Source organism: Heptranchias perlo, chromosome 34 (assembly GCF_035084215.1).
Source record: "Heptranchias perlo isolate sHepPer1 chromosome 34, sHepPer1.hap1, whole genome shotgun sequence".
NCBI classification, from domain to species: domain Eukaryota; kingdom Metazoa; phylum Chordata; class Chondrichthyes; order Hexanchiformes; family Hexanchidae; genus Heptranchias; species Heptranchias perlo.
The window spans coordinates 8,236,000-8,249,862 of NC_090358.1; the positions used below are offsets into that span (position 1 = coordinate 8,236,000).

At 45.0% G+C, this 13,863-nt stretch overlaps 1 non-coding gene across 1 annotated transcript; it reads left to right on the forward strand.

Moving 5' to 3' along the window:
* Positions 1–7,816: 7,816 nt before the first annotated feature.
* Positions 7,817–7,888, forward strand: trnaq-cug (transfer RNA glutamine (anticodon CUG)). The gene has a single exon. It is a non-coding gene; the product is annotated as a tRNA-Gln (tRNA).
* Positions 7,889–13,863: the final 5,975 nt, after the last annotated feature.

Genomic DNA, 13,863 nt, shown 5'->3' on the forward strand with positions numbered 1-13,863 from the left:
AGGTCCCACAAACAGCAATGTAATAATGACTAGATCATCTGTTTTAGTTGGCTGAGGGATAAATATTGGCCAGGACACTGGGGATAACTGTCTTGCTCTTCTTTGAAATAGTGCCATGCGATCCTTTACATCCACCTGAGAGGGCAAATGGAGCCTTGGTTTAATGCCTCATCCAAAAGACAGCACTTCCAACAGTGCAGCACTCAAGCATCAACCTAGATTATGTGCTGAGTCTCTGGAGTGGGACTTGAGCCCACAACCTTCTGACTCAGAGGTAAGAGTGCTACCCACTGACCCACAGCTGACACCAACATCCTTCATCATACATCCATTACACTGAGTTCAGAAGGACCTGTTTATGCATGAAGCATTTCTCTTAATAATCGGTTATGAATAATACACGATCTCAAACTATCTGCTGGTTCAAGAGGTTAGGTAAATGTAGAACATGGTAAATGCCAAGATGATTCATCCTTGTCTGGCGCATCACCAATTCCACACTGTCAGAGATCTTTTTCTATTTACAAAGATAACACATAATGTATAACCTTGTGAAGCTTCGGCATAAACCTCACCAGATGTGTATGGTTTGGAGACAGGGCTATAACACTGTAGCCCTGACTTCTCCAACACATGCTTGCTGGTATTAAAGCTAGGCACTGGCAGTGGAGCCTTGCAAAGTTATCCTGATGATCTGCAGTGAGGGTTTGCCAAGAACCTAAACCAGACACTAGGGGGATTATGGACAGGACAGGGCAGGGGGTAGAATCATAGTTTGAGTTCTGATGTTTGATTCGCTGATGTTAAGGATTACCTTAAGACCGCAGTGACATTAATAACTAATGTCTGTACATGATAAGACACAAAAGTGGGCAAACTCAGACTTCATAGGCCGAATATGCAAGGTTCATCCAGCAGTTCAAGGCTTTGTTGTGAGTGAGTTCAGGTCAGGGTTTTGGTTGCGGACAAGTGTAGTGTTGAAGTTCTCTCTCCAACCTGCACTCCCTTTGAGCAATGCTCTGAAAAAGAGGGAATGGAGGAGGCCAAAGCAAGATCAAAGAGAAGGGTTTGAGGAGGCACTTGAAAGCAGAAGAGGTGACAAGCTAGAAGTGCAGAGGGAGGGAATTCCAGAGGGCGGTGCTATAATGACGAATCCAATAGTGGAGTGGAGGGAATGGGGTTCAAGGGGTAGGTCAGTGTCAGAGGAGTGGAGGGTGCCGGCAAAGATGGCTGGAGGATTTGATGAAGGTAAGGAGAGGAGTAGTAATTTGAAGGTGTAGTGATTTGAAGGTGAACATGAGAATCTTAAAGTCAATTCTCTGGGGCATGGGCAATCAGTGGAACTCGTGAGGTCGGGGTAATGGGTATGTGGGCCTTACTGTCAGGCAGTACGCGGCCCTCAGCATTCTGGATTAGTTCTGGTTTATGGAGGATGGAAGTAAGGAGGCTGGCAAGGAGAGTGTTGGAGAAACTCAGCCTGGAGGATTAGGGTTTCAACAGTAGATGGGGAGAAGTAGGTACAGGGACAAGTATACAGTATTAGTGGCATACAATACAGGTTGCCGTGCCTGATGGGCATCAGTGCTAATGGCTACATTCTTGACCCTTCAACATCTTGTTACTTTGCTCCCACACATCATGCTAAAAACAAATTTAAACACAGCTTCTACAGTAAGCATAAAATATAGATGTTGGTTTCAATTCAGTGCAGTAGCGCTGCTTTGAGGTGTTTAGTCCACAGAGATTCCAGTTCCTTCCCCCTCAGCAATATAATGATTTTAGTTGTGTCGTGTTATGTTGTTTTAATCCCTTCCTCTGTGCCATGTCGGAGCTGTCTCTCTCACTCTCTCATAATCTGATGTCAACACCACGTTGTAAGAATCCCAGAAGGTTTCTAAACAGTAGAAATAGCTTTTGTTGCATAAAACATCATTGAGAACAGGATCGGCGTAACTGGCAATTAAAACCCATAATAATGTCGGTCTCCGGGCCGATGTTGCCGACGTTTCCTGGAACTCTCATGAGCATACGCCGCAATGTAAGACCCCCATCTTGGAAATGGCAAACGTAATGACAGACCTCGGGAAACGTCGGCAGCAGTATATAACTTGATGAGAAGAAGTGTCGCTCCACAGCCTGAGGTTTGGGGATAGCATGGATTTCTCACCACTGTTTTTAAAAATAAACTTTTTAAGAAGTTGTTTCCAGTGCCTCAGCAGCACCTTCTCTGTTTTCACAGCGACGTCGTCTACGGAAGAGAATCGTAATGGAGGCGTTCAAAATTATGAAGGGTTCTGATGGAGTAAATAAGGAGAAGCTGTTTCCACTGGCAGAAGGGTCGGTAACCAGAGGACACAGATGTAAGATAATCGGCAAAAGAACCAGAGGAGAATTTTTTTTATGCAGCGAGTTGTTATGATCTAGAATGCACTGCCTGAAAGGATGGTGGAATAGTAACTTTAAAAAGGGAATTGGATATATACTAGAAAAGGAAAAATTTGCAGGGCTATGAGGATAGAGCGGGGGAGTGGGACTAATTGGATAGCTCTTTCAAAGAGCCGGCACAGTCATGATGGGCTGAATGGCCTCCTTCTGGGCTGTAAGATTCTATGAAATGAGCCAGGAAGATGGCTAGCAATTTCCAGGAGGGAGACCAGCAGGCTGTTTTGAAAGAGATTGAGCTGAGGAGGGACAGGTTGCTCGGGGACAGGAAGGCCAAGCCGCCCTGTAAAGTTAGCCATGGTGCCTGGCTCTCAGTGCAACCTCTGTGAACCCACGGACCCCAGAACAGTCTCGCCAAAAATTTAACGATCTGACCAGGGCTGGCAAGATAAGACCCCAAGCTTTCCCTTTCTTTTGATGGCTAGACTTGCAGTGTTAACCATGGCTCAGTTGGTAGCACTCTTGCCTCCTGAGTTAAGATAAGTCATGGGTTCAAGTCCCACTCCAGAGACTTGAGTACAACGTCTAGGCTGACACTTCAGTACAGTACTGAGGGAGTGCTGCATCGGCAGAGGTGCTGTCTTTTATATGAGATGTTAGAACATTTGTCTGCCCTCTCAGGTGGATGCAAAAAGTCTCATGGCACTATTTCAAAGAGCAGGGGAGTTCTCCCTGACGTCCTGGCTATAGTCATCCCTCAACCAACATCAGGTTATCTAGTCATTATCATATTGTTGTTTGTGGGATCTTACTGTGCGCAAAATTGACTACTGCGTTTCCTACATTACAGCAGAGACTATAGCACTTCATTGGTTGTAAACGCTATGGGACGTCCTGAGGTCGTAAAAGTTGCTATATAAATGCAAGTTCTTTCTTCTATCTTATTGGCCGACAGGTTAGCAGCTTTTATAAACATCCCCAGAACACTTTTTTCTCCCCCAAAGTTGCATTTTTAGAGAATGTTTCTTGAAGTGATGAGGAATTTTCTCTTAGCTCTAAAGCTGGTCACATTTTTTATTGCTTTTCAGCGTTTATTCTTGAAAATGACTCCTTCCACCTACAGCTCAGGAGAGGAAATGACAACTGGGCAGAGGTTTGAGGAATGCGGAGATTTGTTGGCACAGAGTGTGTCCTCTCCCTCTTTCTATCGCAATCTGTTCACACATTTTCTTCTAAATTACCCAGGCAAAGGCTATAGTTACCTTTCCTGCACTTTCCTCTGCTGGGAGAATTTCTCTCTGCTGCACAGCTTGCCTCAGGGCTCGACATTAAAGGGAAATAATCTATTCTGTTGGCGCACAGACCTAAAAATTGGAAAGGGAAATAGTTGTAAGGTTTAGGAAGAAACAAAAACCCCACAAGAAGCTTGAAATCTGAAGTAAAAAACATGAAAATCCTGGAAATATACAGCAGTTCCCATTAGCACTCGAAATGGAAAGGATAGGTAAATGTTTGGGCTTGATTGTCAGAACTCGAAAAGGAAGGCGAGCTGGCCAAAACACAGGAGAAAAAATAAAATAAAATAGTTGCACAAAGAGGCTGATAAAGGCCCCAACATTCCACATGGGTTCCACCAGTCTCCCACTGTAACTTTGGTGGTATAATAGAGGAATCCCCAAGGAACCAGGGGTACCTGGTTATAGTAATGTAGTAAAATAGTAACGTAGTACAGTTTTAGGCAGGAGAAGACCTTTGGTCCACCTAGCTCATCTTTCCACAGTATGTCCTTGCTGCATTTCGAATAATCCTGAATCCCATTTGTTGACAAGAATCTGACAAGTTCCCCGTTAAGGTTTCTTGTTCCACCACTCGTCCCGGTATAGTTACATAGTCAGATCTCCACCGTTTCTAGGAGTTTCCTCGTGATCTTGTAAGGGGTGGGGACTTCTATCTGCACCTTGTAAAGCAAAGGATGGATGGAGCTGGGGCGGGCAGTCCTGAGGCTCTATGGGGAGCTAGAGTTATAGTGGTGGCCAGTGCATCAAGGAGGATGAATGATACCGATCTTCGCAAGAGCGCACGAGGGCCCCATCAGTAGGGACCAGGCCTGGCAAAAAGCCTAGATGTTCCAGAAAATACAATCTTCAATTCTGTGGCCAATAATAGCCAGTGCCTATTGAGACTTCAATTATTTAAGTAACCCTTCATGAGGAGACTGGTATCCCATGATGCGTTGTACAGAGTATTCTTGCCTCTACAATGCTCTGGGAAATTTCCATTCGTCTCATACCGTGAGGAGAAAATAGTTTGTTGTGTGATTGCAGCATCCTGTGCAGAATGCATCGCTGACTATTGAAGACCACACTGAGACAAGGTGAGGAGATTCTAATCTTGAATCCTTTTATTTCACAATGTTGAAATATTACTGCCGCCTTTAATGTTTGAGCCTAGGGGAAAGGAGGATTGCTTTCTTTTAAGACACCTGTCTACAGTTTTGCATTCAGTCCACAGAAGCATTCAAATCCAAATAATATAACTTAATTAATAATAATCTTGAAATAGAAAGAAATAACTTGCATTTATATAAGCGCCTTTCATGACCTCAGGACGTCCCAAAGCATTTTACAGCCAATGAAGTACTTTTGAAGTGTAGACACTGTTGTATTGTAGGAAAAAAATATATAAAAATGGAACCAGCAGCAATTGTGGAGCTACACTTTGGACGCAGGCTCTGAGGTCCAGAGACACCTGCTGGAAAGTCTTTGGGGCTGAAATTGCATGTCGGTTCTGGTGGACTCCTACCATAACGCCAAATCCAGCGGAGCAGCCAAAAGCTCCACCGGGACCTGGTTGTGCTGGATCCTGGCCATGGGCAGGAGTTCTCCAAGGGCCCAGCAAGGGACTAAACATCTGGCTGCCCTTTAATTGGGCATCCACATCAGAGCAGGTGGGGCCAAGGGTGCAGACTTCCAATGCTGGGAATTTCCACACACTGGACCTACAGGGGACCTGGTGTAACATCGGAGGCGGGCATGCCATGGAGGAAGAGGAATACTGGTCTTAATTCTTGGGTAAGGGGATCAGTGGAGGGCGGAGGGAGGGTCAGGACACGATTACATGGAAGTTACTGCACAGAAACAGGCTATTCAGCCTTACTGATCCATGCAGGTGTTTATGCTCCACACGAGCCTAATCGCACCCCTCTTCAACTAGCCCTATCAGCATAACCTTCTGATCCCTTCTCCCTCAGGTGTTTATCCAGCTTCCCCTTAAATGTATCTATGCTTTTTGCCTCAACTACTTCTTGTGGTAGCGAGTTCCACATTCTCACCACTCTCTGGGTAAAGAAGTTCCTCCTGATTAGGGGCCTGGACTCCCATAGATGAGGGGGACTCTTCTTTTTAAAAAGTGAGAGTGGCAGATTTTGTTTCCGGGGGGTAGGGGGCAGCCCCCGTTTGCTGGCTGGCCACTTGTGACTTTGGGAGGGGATGGAACCCTAGCTGCGTCCTTCCTAGCACCAGCTTTTCATATCCCTGCCCCCTATCCCCGTGAACTTTGATGGGGTCAATGGCAGCAGCTGTGGGTGGATGCATCCTAGGACTTGCGCTGGACTGTTTCCCCTCGAAACCTTTTCGGGCCCTGTGGATTGTTAGTGCGAAGGCAGGATTGGGCTTGCACTGTAATGCCCACCACAGTAGCCCGCCGACACTCACTGTCTCGGGTCACACATAAAGAATGGGCACTCGGGCGAGGTACCAGAGCAGCAGCCAAAGCCCGTGGAACCAACGAGTGTTATCACCTTCAGGGTACAAAGAAGAAAGCCGGGATCCTGTTATTTTTCAGACCAACGTGCACAAATGTCACCATGGTTTCCAAAGGGTTAATGAAGCAAGGTGTTTGTAACTGTGTCACCCCTCCTATCTGCACAGTGATGTTGATTGGAATTACTAGCACCATTGATCAACTGAATTGATATGGTTCTCAGTGAAGGCACATCCTTCAGATTGCCTCATTGTAACATAATGAGCTGGTAATGTGATTCTGGAAACGCTGAAGGTGAATGCACTGAGTGAGATTACAAGGTCAGGGATGAGTGTGCACTCTTTGTTTACATTACCATTTCAAGCTCTATTGACCACTGAGATGCATTAAAGGTACCTTTCTAGAAAAATAAAGTGCCCTGGTCTTAAAGGTCTCAAACATTTGCCTGAGGAAGGAGAAAATCTCCGAAAGCTTGTGAATTTAAAATAAAATTGCTGGACTATAACTTGGTGTTGTAAAATTGTTTACAATTGTCAACCCCAGTCCATCACCGGCATCTCCACATCATGGTCTTAAAGGGGAAGTGATTCTACTAAACAATCAGATACTCCTGATTGTTATACAGGGCTGATAATCTGCAAATGTCTAAAGGTCCCAAATGCATCAAAACGTTTGAATACTTGCTCCCATATTTGGGGAGGCTCTTCGAACATCCCCCTCACACTCCTGGATGGGATGCAAAAAGCTTGGGCCTGGATATTGGTTCAGGCCCGAACCCAGCGGCAAACGTCATGCTGAAACCGATGTGCAAGAGGACCACGCGAAATTGGTCCCCTTGCATCGTCAGGACGTGACTGGCATGCTGCCTCACGAAGCAGTGTGCTGGTCACGCAGAAGATGAAGATCGGCTGGTGGTGATGCTGGCACTACAGCAATGGTTAGTTCAGGGAGGAGGAGATCGGGTGACGGGGGGGCGGGGCGGTGGTGGGTGGTTGGGGAGAGGGCAAGCGATAGCCAGTAGCTGCCTGCAGTTTTAATGGGGAACCTGAAGGAGACACTTCTGCTTCTTCTGGTTTCACATTCAGGTTAAGTAAAACATTTTTTTAATTAGAGACAGATCCATTGGAAATGCCATCAAGTGGGCCTTTCCCATTGAGGACATCTGACCTGCTGGGACTCCATGAGACAACTTCAACATGATAAAACTGAGAAATTCTCCCCTCAAGGGAGAGTCAATCCCAATGGTTGTTCTACCTAGTGTTTTTGGTGGAATACTTTAGAACAAGGGTCTCACCCAAATGTATTGTTCCCACTTAACAACAACTTGCATTAATATAGTGACTTTAATGTAGTAAAATGTTCCAAGGCGATCATTAAGTGAAATCATTTACCATACATTCGGTACCTCACTGGTAGATATCATACCAATTCTGCCTTCTGCACTATGGTGATTTCTGTACGCAACAAAGCAAGAGATGGCGTAGTAAAAGGTTAATAAATAGTGGAAAAACTTCCAGTATTTCCTTTTCCAATTTTCTACCTTCCTCTCCTGAAGGTGTTACTCCTGGGGTATGGGTTCCACAAGTGCTGATTGCCCTCTGTTACTTCACCCAAGTGGGCACTGTTCATGTATTAACCTTGACACTGAGTCGGCAGACCATTGCATCATGGTGGTTCCATGGTGTAATGGTTAGCACTCTGGACTCTGAATCCAGTGATCTGAGTTCAAATCTCAGTGGAACCTTTTTATAACCTCTTTACTCAGAGAGTGGTTAGAATGTAGAACTTCCTACCACATGGAATAGTTGAGGTGAGAACATAGATGGATTTAAGGGGAAGTTAGATAAGTACATGAGGGAGAAAGAAATATGCACAATAAGGTTATGCCGATAGAGTTCAATGAAGTAGTGTGGGAGGAGGCTCGTGTGGAGCATAAACACCTGCTGAATGGCCTGTTAATATGCTGTAAATTCTATGGAAGATCGACAATCAAGTCCAGTCCTGTACTTACCCGACACCTACGCATGTGAACTCCCAGCATAGGTCACTGCATAGCGATCAGGGGTGAGAAGCCCAGCTGATTTTCCTCTCCCTAACCCAGGGCCACTGAGGCCAACTGTAGTCCTCTTGCAGCTGCCCACTTTGAGATCAACAAACTCAGCACTGATCAGGGATCCTTCCTGATCTGAGTGGTTCAGCTAGTCACTCAATAAACTTGCTGAGCCATCAGGGTTTTGCAAAAAATTCCGATACCAACTTGTTTCTAAATCATCATAGTGGGTACAGCACAGGAGGAGGCCATTTGGCCCATCATGCCTGTGCTGGCTCTTTGAAAGAGCTATCCAATTAGTCCCATTCTCCTGTTCTTTCCCTAAAGCCCTGTAAATTTTTTCCTGTGTCTATCGTGAACATGTCATCCATTTCATTGCTCCAAGTGGGGTGGTATATGCACAGACAGACTCTTATCAAATTTTTAATCTAGGAAACCAGTCAAGATGAGCATATATTTCAACAGCCCATTTCCAGGCCCAATATCACAAAGCCCTATTTTACAGGAGTCTAAACATCCAGATTAGAATCTTTGCACAGTGAAAGTGAATACAACACAGAATAAGCTACACACAGTCTGTGCAATAGGACACAACAATGAAAATATTAAAAATAAATGATCTACCAGACATTGTAATAAAACCAGAATCACTGGAGTTCAAGATGCAGCGAGGAGGTACAGTACTTGAGGGTTAAGCTTCATTGGGCCCAATGGCTTTGTCTTGCCCCCAAACACAAGTATTCTTAAAATTTTACAAAAACAGAAGTTCAAATACTAAATGTTATTGTATAAAATTCGACCTCACGTATTCGTCTGTTAAGAAATCAGCCTGCAAACCATGGAATACGACAGCAAATGGGTCACTTGAGGTCCAATAATGCACAAAGGCGCCAACCCAACATGCAAACCAAATCTTCAACTGAAAACAAAAAGATGAGATAATGAGGGGAGCCCGGATGGCACAGTTGGTTAATACACTGACCGCCCACTCTCAGGACCCAAATTTGAATACGTCACAGACTGATAGCTTGAGGACGTTCCTTGAGAGCGATAGCCTGCAGCACAAAACTCTCCATTAATTCTGTTAATGTTGATCTCACTCAGAGGCTACAAACTTTAGTTGTTGGGGCAAAGTAGAGAGAGCTTTACCCTGTAGCTAGTTATACTAACCTTGACCCAATAGTGCTTGATGCCAAGACTCTGTCTGAAATGAATAAGCTTTCATCTCCCCAGCGTTAACACCCCTTATTGATGAGGTCAACATGGGAGAAAGAAGCAAAGCCAAAGGGCCATTGCTAACATTCCTCAATGCCAGCAGACTCTCTCCAAGAACACTAGTCATCGAAGTAATTGATAAGCTTCCACGCATGAAAATGCCTGGACTTGAAATAATTGTCCTGATTATAAAGGGTAGCTCTAGAACACAATCACCTCTCAACACTTCCATTGTAAACTCATCACTAAAGCCCATCTGAGTCCCATGCTCGGGGGAAAGAACTCTACTCATCCTTGTCGCAAATGCAGTGAGACACATTGGATCATTGTCCATGGTTAGTGCAATTGTTAAAAGACTTGTCTACAATAGGTCACAGGAATACACATAGCATCGCCTGAGTCCTGCAGCATTTTGGCTTTCAGTAAAGAAAATCAACATGAATAGCATGACCCTCACTGATGAATAGCAGATTGTAAATTAAAAGGAAATCTCCTAAAGTACCCTGATGGGTCGTTGTAGTCCTAAGCCACATACACACCAGGAAGATTTTATGTTTGGTCTTTCATCTGTGCTGGGTTACCTGATCTTAGCCAGGGGGCAGTATAGGTGATACTGGGTTGGGGGTGGAGTGGTGGGGAGTGGGATGGAATCAGCCAGGCTTCTGTTCTTGATCGCTATCCAATGACCGCGTTGGAAAGTGCATGAATGCATGAATATTGGGTGAGGGTCGGGCTCAGCTGTGTACCCACCATGGTAAAATAAACGCATTAAGAATGGCCATTTGTGTGAGGTTCTAGATGGATGTCAGCACTGATGGAACCATACTCCAGAACGAGTCAGTGCCTTCAGAAGAGGAAGAAAGAAAAGGGAAACATCGTAAAAATTATTCTTGTTGTTTGTATTTCAATCCTGTAGCAATACCTTTGGTTGCACTGATGACACCATCCTTTAAGCCGTTTTGAAGTGAAAAAGATTTAATGATGCTCTTCAAAGTGGTTTTGCAGCTACATAATGAATAGAAACTTGCTCATTAAAGTAGGTATCTTCGTATCTGTCACCCAAAGCCATAGAACACGGAATGGCTTAAGAATCAATCCTCAATCCGACTGCTGTTCCTAATTACTGTTATTACCTTGCCCCGGAGTCATTGCAAATCAAGGATTAGCTCGTTAGAAGATAACACCCAATCACACAAAACGTGTTCTGCTTCCAAGCTACCTGTTATATCTCTGAAAGAGTTCTCAGGAGTGAAGCTTAAGCGGCTCACAATCAATACCAATGAAATGTTGCTTACGATGAGTTTGATCCCTGAAGACATAATTGCTTTAGAGGCGGTTCAGAGAAGGTTCACTCGACTGATTCCTGGGATGAGGGGGTTACCTTATGAGGATAGGTTGGACAAGTTGGGCCTGTATACATTGAAGTTTAGAAGAATGAGAGGTGATCTTATTGAAACATATAAAATCCTGAGGGGACTTAAAGGGGTAGATGCTGAGAGGATGTTTCCCCTTGTGGGAGAGACTAGAACTAGGGGCCACAGTTTAAAAATAAGGGGTCTCCTATTTAGGACGGAGATGAGGAGAAATTTTTTCTCCCAGAGGGTCGTGAGTCTGTGGAACTCCCTTTCCCAGAGAACGGTGGAGGCAGGGTCATTGAATATTTTTAAGGCTGTGTTAGATGGATTCCTGATTAACAAGGGAGTCAAAGATTATAGTAGGTAGACGAGAAAGTAGGGTTGAGGTCACAATCGGATCAGCCACGATCTTACCAAATGGCAGAACAGGCTCGAGGGGCCGAATGGCCTACTCCTGCTCTTTATTCGTATGTTCGTATGTAAATGTTTGATCCTAATGCTTCTTTTAGCTAAACTCACCTGAAACTCAGACAACAACAACAACTTGCATTTATATAGTGCCTTTAATGGGGTAAAATGACCCAAGGCGCTTCACAGCAGTGTTAACAGACAAAAAAATTGACACCGAGCCAAAGAAGGAGTCATTAGGAGAGGTAATCAAATGCTTGGTCAAAGAGGTAGGTCTTATAGAGTGTCTTAAAGGGGGAGAGAGAGGTAGGGAAGCAGAGGGGTTTGTAGATGGGGAAAATCACTCCTAACTGCTATCAAGTGTCTCCTGTTGGAATGTGAATGTATGTGGATGTCAGTGAGAACAGGATTGGGTTCAGCTGGGATATCACACTCAAAGTCGAGGCCTAAAGATGAGGAATGCTCATTTGGACAAGGTATGGAAGGGTAACCAGCATCCATAGAACTGTACCTTTAGGAAACAAAAGGAGACAATTGCAGGGAGGGAGACAGAAGAAAAGATCTAAGGGGCAGCTTTCCTCTCCTTTGTCCTTTGTACCCAGCGGATGCTCAGTTCCTGGGCGCAACGCAGAACAGAAAGAGGCCAGTGTGCCTGGTCTCTGTTCCCTTTAGTTTTGTCCAGAGTTTTCAAGGGAATCCCCTGGGGCGTGGGGTTCAGTTACACTCCAGGGAGGCACAGCCATGATACTGAAGTGGGAGGGGGCGTAACTGGCCCTTCAGCCTCATACTCCTCCCGTAACACCTACCAGGTGCCCAGAAGAAGTGGATCTTGGGCTTTGTGGCAGCCCAATCTAGTCTTCATCTGATAACCACTTCCCAGCAAGGATCATTGGATGGTGAGCTGGAACCAACTTGATTTATTTCCCCTCCTTAGCCAGGAGAGGTGAGACCAACTGAAACATGCTTGTTGCCATCCCAGCTGAGACCAGCTAACAGCACAGGCTGGGGGGGGGGGGGTGATCAGGGTCAGACGTTCTCGGTCCCTTTGGCTGAGCTCCACACTGGGCAGTCCCATCAGTGGAGATCAAAGCATAACGGGTTCGATTTTACAAATGCGCACTACTGGTGTGGAATCTCGTCTACGGCCCATACACATTGGAAAATGATGGGCGAGGCTCACTCCAGGAGCGTGCTTTCATAAATTGGCCTTAACATCTCAGAGTAGAAGTACAGTTTTATAGTATTGAAGGTAACGATAAAAGCAATGTTTTGATTGTGCGAGTGTGGTTTGTTTATTTATTGGGTAACAAAGATTCAAAGATTTTGACTCCTGGATCATTTTAGTGGGATGGGAAATGACAATGTCATTGATTTCTTGGATTGTGTGAAATATTATCTGTAAGATTTAACAATCCAATTGTGTTTCTCTCTCAAAGAGCCTATGCTACATTTAGTAATATTCATTTTCTACTGAAAACACACTAGGAGCTAGATTTTAATCAGCATTCAATTATCCTAAAGAAAGAGCTTGCATTTATATAGTGCCTCATCATATCCTCAGGACACCCCAAAGAACTTTACAACTAATGAATTACTTTTTGAAGGACAGTCACTGTTGTTATGTAGGCAAGCACAGCAGCCAACTTGCGCACAGCAAGGTCCCACAAAGAGCAAATGAGCGAATGACTGGATAATCTGTTTTTAGTGGTGTTGGTTAAGGGAAGAATGTTGGCCAAGACATTGGGAGAACTCACTGCTCTTCTTCAAATAGTTCCATTGGGTCTTTAATATCCTGAGCATAGACCTTGGTTTTACATCTCAATTTCACACCCTGGCACGACCGGTGAGCTGCAGCGTGGGCACCATCTTGGCATGGAAATGAGGACTGAGTCTTGAAATGGCTCAGGCCTCAAGCGGTAACAATGGGTGGGCAGTGGGTGTGCTCTGCCTGCCGATCCCTCCTTTGTGGACTTCAAGTTAAAATCGCCCATACCCTACTTTTTAATCTGGTGGGATAATTCACATCATGGTGATGACTCCATATTGACCAGGTAAATATCTCTGCTAATGAATTGAATGCAATGGCACTGCATTGGATCCCACTCACCTGTTATTGGGCCAGGAAACTTCTGGGGGGGAAAAAAATCATAGCACCATAGAGGTTTGCAGCTCAGAAGGAAGCCATTTAGGCCATTGCGTCTGTGCCAACTTTTTGCTAAATGATCCAAAACAAATCCGACTGTCCTGTTCGCCCCTACAGCCTTGAATGTTCCTCTGCTTCAAATGATTATCTTCTCTTCCCTTCACCGGCATCTCCACATCTTAAAAAAAGCAGCAGTCTCTGCCTCAACTACTCCCCATGGCCAAGAATTCCATGCTCTAATAACTCTTTAGCACTGATTTTAACCTAACCCCCACCCCCAGCAGGAGTGGGGTGGGTTCGGACAGACGTCCATTTTACACCCCGCCCGATTTTACTCTCCATCGACTTCTGATCCAACCCCAAATTCAATGGAATGAATAACAGGCGCATTCTTTAACTAGCGGGCGACCTGCTCTGCCAGATTATCATCCAGATGTTGAGGGTGGAAATCTACTCCAGAGTCTTCATCAACTAGGCTGTCAGAGAAATTGGATGACTATCTCCACAAGACGACTCTTGAGCTTTCGTACGTGACCTGCCAGCGCAAC